This window comes from Arachis ipaensis, chromosome B02, assembly GCF_000816755.2.
Source record: "Arachis ipaensis cultivar K30076 chromosome B02, Araip1.1, whole genome shotgun sequence".
NCBI lineage: Eukaryota > Viridiplantae > Streptophyta > Magnoliopsida > Fabales > Fabaceae > Arachis > Arachis ipaensis.
Window position 1 is genome coordinate 92,837,071 of NC_029786.2, and position 10,244 is coordinate 92,847,314.

Sequence of the window (10,244 nt, forward strand, 5' to 3'; positions counted from 1 at the left end):
ATGTAATACAAAAGTGGAAAAACTTTGGGTAGCTAGGCATGAATCTAAAAATATAAGGAGTATATGTATAGGTAAGAGTTTAGGTTAATCAAGGATTCAATTTATAGCTCACTTAGCCATATATATACCCTCACCTTTACCTTGGCCCCATTACAACCTTGAAAAGACCTCATGATGTTTGCATTGGTACATTAAATACTTGTTGATTGGTTAGGTGAAGAACAAGGTTTAGAAAGCATGATTAGAGAAGAGTAGAGTGATTACCCTATACACTAGAGTGACTAGAGTGCATATACACCATCAGTGAGGGTTCAATGCTTAATTCTATGTTTCCTGCTTTCATGAGCTGTCTTCTTACAAGTTTGCTTGTTTTTGCTGTATAGTTTTAATTAGTGATATTTGATTTAAATTTGTCTTGAAGAACTTATTTACTTTTTAACCAAGTAGGCAAAATCATTTTAGCATATAGTTGCATTCATATACATAGGTTGCATTGCATTGCATGAGTCTCACTTTTCCCTACTCATTTACTTTATCTCCTTAAGCTAAGCATGAGGACATGCTAATGTTTAAGTGTGGGGAGGTTGATAAACCACTATTTTATGGTTTATCTTATGTTTAATTGAGTGGTTTTTATCAAGTCTTTACCCACTTATTCATATGATTTGCATGATTTTATAATCCCTTCCTAGTATTGTTTTATGATTGAAAACTTGCTTCCTAGAGATCTTTAATTAGTATATTTTAATTCTCCTTTATACCATTCGATGCCGTGATCCGTGTGTTAAGTGTTTCAGGCTTTATAGGGCAAGAATAGCTTAGAAAATAGAGAGGAAGCTTGCAAAAATGGAAGGAACACAAGGAACTAAGGAGATGACGAGCGAGCACTGACGCGCGCGCATGGTTCATGCAAGCACGCGGAAATGAGGAAATTTTAGCGACGCGTGTGTGTGCCTGACGCGTACGCGTGGAATGGAGTTCTGCAAGATGACGCGCACGCATGAACAACGCGTACGCGTGACAAGGAAATTCGCCAAATGACGCGCACATGTGACTGACGCGTACGCGTGACCTGCGCGATCTGCAAAATTAACAGAAAATGCTGGGGGCAATTTTGGGCCACGTTTTGACCCATTTTTTGGCCTAGAAACACATAATAAAGCCAGAAAATATGCAGAGACTCGACACACACAGAAAATATGCAAAGGATTACTTTTACTTTTAATTAATTTTGAATCCCTATTTTATTTAAATTATCATGTCTTCTCCTTATGTTTTTCTGATTATTATATTCATGTTAATGGAGTAGATTCCTTACTTGACATGGGAGTTGATTAAAAGGAGACACTTGAGTTGGAAGGCTTAAGTGATGGTTAAATTGGAAGTTGTTGGCTAGTTCTGTATTTACTAATGCTAGACCTTCCCAAGGGAGAGGAATGGGATTTGCGAATAAGAGTTAGCTCAATCGCTTGACTTTTCTTTATTTAGTAAGGGTTAACTAAGTGAAAATAACAACCTTTTTGATAATACACTTAAGAGATCCCAACAAGGATAGAACTTCTGATTAATCATTCCCCGGTCAAGGCTTTTTATTTAGAATATTATAAATCTTTTTTAATTTTCATTGCACTAAATTATAATTGTTTATTTTCTGTTAATCAATTCTCAAAACTCTCGGAAAACTCTTGATTAATAAATTAGCACCCTTTCTAGCAACTCGTTGGGAGACGACCTAGGATTCATACTCCCAGTATTTTTATTCTAAACACTTTTTGTGGCAACCTTTCTAAATTGATGAGGCAGATTTTTGCTGGTTAAGAGCTATACTCGCAACGCTGTTCTATTATATTATAATCTCTTAATTGGTCTAACTTTTGCCGCCCGTCAGAAGATTGTAGCCGGACTGTCAAGCCAAGGCAAGAACCCATGGGGGACGCCAACAACCCCCAACCTTTGTGGTCAACATCGTGGTCGGGCGCGACAGCCCTCCCAAATCCAAGTCGGCAGCAAAAAAGGATACCCAAATCCTCTCCATCTCGGCAGAAAGTCCCGTCATCAGCAAAAAACCGCCCAAGGTATCCTTTGGCCCAGAAGATAAATGGTTTCACGACCTCCCCGAGAACCCCCCCCCATGGTGGTTACAGCGATGGTCAGGACAGGGTTAGTCAGACGAATCCTCGTCTACATAGGAGCTGACTCTAACATCCTGTTCAGAAACATATTCGACGTCATGGGGCTAAGGGAATCCGACCTCAAGAGTCACCAGCACGGGGTCATGGGGCTAGGCGACAACTATATAAAGCCCGACGGGATGATCTCTCTCCTAATCTGTCTAGGAACCGGTGACGATAGGAAATCGGTTATGGCGGACTTCGTAGTCCTCAGAGACTCCACGACCTACAATATCATCCTAGGGAGAAAAACCATCAATGAATTCTCAGCCGTAATATGCACTAAATTCCTAACAATGAAGTTCGTGACGGACAGAGGAGCTGTTGGCTCCATTAGGGGAGACTTGGAAGTGGCGGTCGCCTGCGACAACACCAGTCTCTCCCTGAGGAAAGAATCTAAGAAGGTAGCCGGCGTGTTCCTGGCAGACCTGGATGTAAGAATAGAGGACAAGCCGAAACCCGAACCAGAAGGGGACATGGAGAAATTCCAGATAGGAAAGTCGGCAGAACAGTTTACCTTTGTAAACAAAAATTTGCCCCATGAACTCAAGGCCCCCTCATGGAGGTCATAAGGGCAAACGGCGACCTCTTCGCATGGACGCCATCAGACATGCCGGGCCTGGATCCCAACGTCATGTCCCACCGACTAGCCGTCAAACCAGACGCGAAGCCAGTAGCACAACGGCAAAGAAAAATGTCCCAAGAAAGGGCCAATGAGGTCGCCAAGCATACAACCGGGCTACTTGAAGCCGAGTTCATAAAAGAGCTTGAATACTCGACATGGCTATCCAATGTCGTCCTAGTAAAAAAAGCTAGTGGAAAATAGAGAATGTGTGTCCACTATTCTGACCTGAACAAAGCATGCCCCAAAGACTCCTTCCCTCTCCCTAACATCGATGCCTTGGTAGACTCGGAGGTAGGGTATCATTTCCTCATCTTGATGGATGCATACTCCGGGTATAACCAGATCCCGATGCACCGACCTAACCAGGAAAAACAGCGTTCATAACACCAGGGGGCACCTACTGCTACAAAGCTAAGGCCATTTGGGTTAAAGAACACAGGGGCCACCTACCAAAGGCTAATGAGCAAAGTTTTCCATGATCTCATTGGTAGGACAGTGATAAACTCCATTTGTAGGATTTATCTTGTGCTTGATTTAGGGGATTTTATAACCTTTTACCCATATTTATCCAATGAAATAGCATGGTTTTATAACTTCTCCTTTAATTGTGCTTAAAGGTGAAAACATATTTTTAGGTCTTAAAATAGCTAAATTTAATTTACCTTTGATTCCATTAGATGCCTTGATATGTTTGTTAAGTGATTTCAGCTTTAGGAGGCAAAGATTGGATCAAGAAAATGAGGGAAAAGCATGTAAAAATGGAGAACTCATGAAGAAATGAGGGAATCGAAAAGCTGTCAAGCTGATCTCTTCGCACTTAAACGATCATAACTTGAGCTACAGAGGTCCAAATGATACGGTTCTAGTTGCATTGGAAAGCTAACATCCGGAGCTTTGAAACAATATAAAATTTACCATAGTTGCTACAAGTATGGTGACGCGTATGCACACTGTATGCACACGCATCGTTGCTGCCATATGACCCACTTTAAGCAATACGTGGCCAGCGAATTCTAAAGCCTTGTGGGCCCAATCCAACTCATTTCTAATGCTATTTGACCCAAGGATTGAAGGGGAATCAACATACTTTACATACTTTCACACATTAGTTTAGTTTAGTTTAATTTTTGGAGGGAAAGTTAGTTTTAGAGAGAGAAGCTCTCACTTCTCTCTAGGATTAAAATTAGGATTAGGTTTAGATCTAGATCTACTTCTTCTTCTTCTCTCTTAATTTTCCTTTTCCTTCCTTAATTGTTCTCTTGTAGATGTAGAATTCTTCTTCTCTTGTGATTCATTTGTATTATTATTTGTAGTTTATAAACTTTCTTTTGTAGATCTACATTTCTCCTTCAATGCAATTGGTAAGTTCTTTGTTGTTTCATAATTGTTTTCCTTTTTCTATTGTTGATCTCTTGCTATTCTAGTTAGATCTCTCTTTAATTCTTGTAATTCATGTTGTTTACTTTTATTGCCTTCTATATGTTTGATGAAATGCCTCTTCTAGATATGAGTTAGATTTTGTTCCTCTTGGCCTAGGTAGAGTAATTAGTAACGCTTGAGTTATCTAATTCCTTTGTTGATTGATAATTAGAAGTTGCTAATTGATTTGGATACCACTAAAGCTAGTCTTTCCCTTGGGAGTTGGCTATGACTTGTGGAATCAAGTTAATTCATCCACTTGACTTTCCTCCATGATTAGAGGTTAACTAAGTGGTCACAATGGACAATTTTGGTCATACTTGAGGAGGATAACTAGGATGAGACTTCTAGTTCTCATATCTTGCCAAGAGCTTTCTTAGTTGTTAGTTTTTTTTCTTTGCCATTTATATTTCTTGTCTAAAATCTCAAAACCCCAAACATACTTCATAACCAATAACAAGACACTTCATTGCAATTCCTAGGGAGAACGACCCGAGGTTCAACACTTCGGTTTATAAATTTAGGGGTTTGTACTTGTGACAAACAAATTTTTGTATGAAAGAATTATTGTTGGTTTAGAAACTATACTTACAACGAGACTTCATTAGTGAAATTCTAAACCACACAAAGGTCCTTTCATCAAAATGGCGCCGTTGCCGGGGATTTGAAATGGTGTTGTGTTATTGGTTATTGTATATATGTGAATAGTGTGAATATGTTTGCTTTTGATAGCTCTTGCTAGTTTTAGGATTTGGTTTTGTTTTTTTCTTATTTGATTTTATTTTCCTTTTCTCTTGTTATCATGAATTCTCACTTTGGCTATGAGTTTGGTTCTAATTGTGTTGTAGGAAATGAGAGCTTCAATGAGGATGTGTATCAAGGATGGGATAACCAAAGGTGGGAGGAACCATATGCATATGATCAATCCTCTTGGCAACAACCTCCACCAATGCACTATGAAGAAGAGCCATTCTATGATGCATACCAATCCAATGGCTATGGTGAATCTCCTTGTGACTTTCAAGAACCACCACCATATACCTATGAGTCATATCCTCAACATAAACCTCAACCATACTCACAAGTCCCTTATCACCAAACACCTCCACATGACCCTAATCCATATCCATCCTACCAATCACCTTTTGAACCATATAAGCCATACATGGAACCACCATTCCAATATTACTACTTCCAAGAACCACCTCCAATGTGTACAAATTTGCAACCACAAGATGAATACCACTTTCCACCACAACCTCCCATGGAAGAATATTCATGTCCATCCATCCAAGAGCCATATGATCCTACTCATGATATCCAAGGAGAACAAGAGTCAAGGGATCGTCTCAAGGAAATATTGGATCAATTTCAAGCAACCATGGAGTGTGTTGTGTAACAAGTGGAAAGAATGGAAAACATTGAACCACCACAACTCTACCAAGAAGAACCACCTTCCTACTATGAATCCTTCCCCCAAATTGATGAACCCTTCCATCCACCCCAACCTCCAATGGATGATATCCTTGATATTCTTATTCAAGGACAAGAGGAGATGAAAAGCGATGTAGAACAATTCACAGCCGCCTTGGATGAGGTGGTAAACTGGTTAGCATCCCAATGCTTAAATACTCAAGAAACTCCCATGGCTACATGTGGAGAATCAAATAAAGAGCATAACATGAAGGAGAGATTGGTGGAGGATGAGGGAAATTGCTTCGTATTGGAACAATTGGAGGAAGCTACAATTGTTGAAGAAGAGGAAGAATTGGTTGAAGACTTAGGAGATGCGGAGCCTCCATGGGAACATAGAGTTGAAGAAAACCCCTCCAAGATTATTGAAATTGATGCTAGGGAGGAAAGTGCACACCTTCAAAGGCATATTCCATATGAAGACTTGGATGGGATAGAGCAAGAATTGAGTCCCCTTGGTGAGGAAGATCAAGCATCAAGTCTTAGTGGTGAAGAATCCTTTGAGCATGAAGAACCTTCTCCCGTTGGACTTGAAAGCATTGTGGAGGTAAATCTCTCTCATCCTCCCATTTATGATTTGAGTAAGGGAAAAGGCTTAGGTAGTATTGTTGAACAAAGGATTACATTTGAGAAATCTTGTAAAGAGGTGGAAGTCCTTAGAAAAAGGAGGAGGGGAATTGAATACGCTTTGTCAAGACCCTTGGAATCACCTTTGCCTAGGTTGCCATCTACACCTTCATTTGAGTGGGTGAAACTCATTTCTATTAGCTTTATTATCCCACTTGAATGTGGTTTGCTTGAAATGGATGGCCAACTTAGGATGCTTTGTGGGATGAAGCGTAAAAAAAAGATGTTTCGTGGTTGGCGTTGTAAATCAAGGCTCATTATGGTTGATGCATCAAACATGAGATATAAAGGTTGGAGTAGTGCTCACCTAGATGGGTCTAGGAGGATTGTTGGACATTTTATTGAGAATTCATCATGCCTACCACCCGGATGGACTAATAATGATGATCAACTTCAAGACGGGTGTGAAAATAAAGTGTGGGATCCCGGATCACAAAAAGAGGATCAACTTTGGGAGCCCCAAGCTTATGAAGAACTCCATCAACACTTGGTGCAAAAAATAAGAAATCTTGGGGCACAATGGAGAACCAAGCATTAGTGGGAGTTCCGAGATGAATTCAAGTACAAGCCACCTTGAGAGGAGCTCCCCATAAGTCAAACTTAAGGACAATAAACAAAAGTGTTAGGTGGGAGACACCCCACCATGGTAATTTCTTTTTATTTTCTCTTTTTGTACATATTGGTAATTAGTTTAAATTCATGTTTTTGGTTTATTTGTTGAGTATAATTGGTAGTTTCGTATGTTAAATAAGGTTTTATGGTGTTTTGGTAGCTGTTTGGAGGTTTAGAATGCTTGGATTGGTGAAAAAACATAGAAATTTTTTTTTGAAAAACAAAGCACCATTCGCGCGTACGCGCACTGCGTGCGTATGCGTGCATCAAGCATTTTCGCCCATCCATGCGCACGCGCCATGTGTGCATACGCGTGGATTACAAAATTTCATTCCTCCATACATTGACCCGAGAGTTGTGCGAACATTGCGCGCGCATTGAGCCTTTGGCACAAAACCACTCGCGCGTACGCGTACATGACGCGTACGCATCACTCTCGAAATAAGCCATCGGTGCGGACGCGCCATGTACGTGTACGCGTCGTGTCCATTACACCACCATCCACGCGCGTGCGCCATGCGCGCATACGCGTGGATGTCCTTCCTTCAACACATCTCTTTTCTTCTCCTCTTGCCATTTCTTTCCTTCTCCTTTCTTCTTCCCTTCTTCTACCCCTCATCCAACACTCCTAAACACCATTGATAACCATTTATTTTAGTTAACTAATTAGTTAGTTAGTTAGTTGATTAGTTAGTTTTAGTTAGTTTTCATTTCATTTTCTCTTTTTCATTGTAAGTGTTGGATTGTTATTCTTGTTTACCATTAATTGCTGCTGAGTATTAAAAAGGGATGTTATCTTAACATCATTATGTTTATAATCTTTGTTGGATTCTATTGTTGAGGTTATATTTTGCTACTTGATTTTGAGTTTTTCATGCTTACCTTTTAAGAATACCAAGTGAGGAGAATTGTCTTCGAGCTTGTAACTCTTCTTGAATTGCATGATTTGGCCACCATGTGATTTGAACCCTATTCTTTGATTAAGCAATCTATTAACATTGGATGGTGTGCATTTACCTTAATGCATTGTATTTCATGATCATATGCATCCATATGCTTATATCTTGAATGCCTTCATGCTTCTTTAATGCTTGTTTTACCTCACAAGTTTAATTAAAGCATCTCAAGCACACTAGGGTAAGTGAAATGCATGCTTCTTTTATGACATCACTTTTTTATGATAATGTGTGTTCTAAAAGGCGCCTAATTTAGGACTCACATTCCTTTTTGTGATTAATGTCACACTAATTCACTCACTCAATTCTAGTGATTTACCTCATTCCAACAATGTATGCTTCCTTGCTTTTGTATTATCCTATCTTATGGTGTTGTTTTCTATTTTTCATGCATGACGCACCTCAAGCAAAAATGGAAGCGGCAGAAAGAACATGCAGCAACCGGTTGACCTACCAGTTAAAGGTAGCAATCCGAAAAGTCACCGTAACCCCTTTCTCATCTTTGAGTGCACCGAGGACGGTGCAAACTTTTAAGTGTGGGGAGGTCGTCCGACCGGTCGGCAATTTTGGGTGACAAATTTCTAATCCCAACACTTTTGCATTCCATTTTAGGTTTTTAGGATTTTTAGTTTCATTTTCTTATTTTTTGCATATGTATACACATAAGCTTAGTCAAAATGATGAAATTTTTAAGATTTCTATCTATAGGGTACCAATTGATTTGAGTGAAAATTTTTCATAGAACTTGCTTGAAAGAATTCATTTTGGAACATGGTTTTTGAGCTAAGAACACAAGCATGTGAGTTTTGAGCCAAATTGTGTGGTTACATCATATAACCACTTATTTTCATTCTTGTGTGCATTATTCTCTTTCTATGATTGTAATCTTTGATTTGTTTGATTCTTTATGTCCATTATTTTGTGTATTCATGCATTTATATAATTGAGGCCATCATTTCATTTAGCTCACTTGCCCAAATAGCCTTACCTTTTATCTCCCATTGTTAGCCAATTTGAGCCTACGATTAACCCACTTGTTCTTAATTTAGCACATTACAAGCCTTAAAGTGAAAAAATAATAAATGTCCTTAATTTGGTTCTTTGATTAGCTTAGGCTAGCGTGTGTAACATTCAAGTGTGGGAACCTTGGGACATTGGGGGAATAAAAGGGTAGTTTAGTATTTTTGTTAAAAATATTGGGAATTGGGTACATGCTCATGTGTAATGAATGTAAAACCTATGCATTGATGTTCTTGTATAAAAAAAATGATGAGAAAAATAAAATAAAATATATATATATATATATATAGAAAAAAAAGAAAAAGAAAAAGAAAAGAAATAAAATCTCTTCACACTTAAATGATCATAACTTGAGCTATAGAGGTCCAAATGATGCGGTTCTAGTTGCGTTGGAAAGATAACATCCAGGGCTTCGAAACATATAAGATTTGTCATAGTTGCTACACGTATGGTGATGCGTACGCGCACTGTATGCGCACGCATTGTTGCTGCCATATGACCCACTTTAAGCAATACGTGGCCAGAGAATTCTAAAGCCTTGTGGGCCCAATCCAACTCATTTCTGATGCTATTTGACCCAAGGATTGAAAGGGAATCAACATACTTTACATACTTTCACACATTAGTTTAGTTTAGTTTAATTTTTGGAGGGAAAGTTAGTTTTAGAGAGAGAAGCTCTCACTTCTCTCTAGGATTAGAATTAGGATTAGGTTTAGATCTAGATCTACTTCTTCTTCTTCTCTCTTAATTTTCTTTTTCCTTCCTTAATTGTTCTCTTGTAGATGTAGAATTCTTCTTCTCTTGTGATTCATTTGTATTGTTAGTTGTAGTTTATGAACTTTCTTTTGTAGATCTACATTTCTCCTTCAATGCAATTGGTAAGTTCTTTGTTGTTTCATAATTGTTTTCCTTTTTCTATTGTTGATCTCTTGCTATTCTAGTTAGATCTCTCTTTAATTCTTGTAATTCATGTTGTTTACTTTTATTGCCTTCTATATGTTTGATGAAATGCCTCTTCTAGATATGAGTTAGATTTTGTTCCTCTTGGCCTAGGTAGAGTAATTAGTAATGCTTGAGTTATCTAATTCCTTTGTTGATTGATAATTAGAAGTTGCTAATTGATTTAGATACCACTAAAGCTAGTCTTTCCCTTGGGAGTTGGCTAGGACTTGTTGAATCAAGTTAATTTATCCACTTGACTTTCCTCCATGATTAGAAGTTAACTAAGTGGTAGCAATGGACAATTTTGGTCACAATTGAGGAGGATAATTAGGATGTGACTTCTAGTTCTCATATCTTGCCAAGAGATTTCTTAGTTGTTAGTTTATTTTCTTTACCATT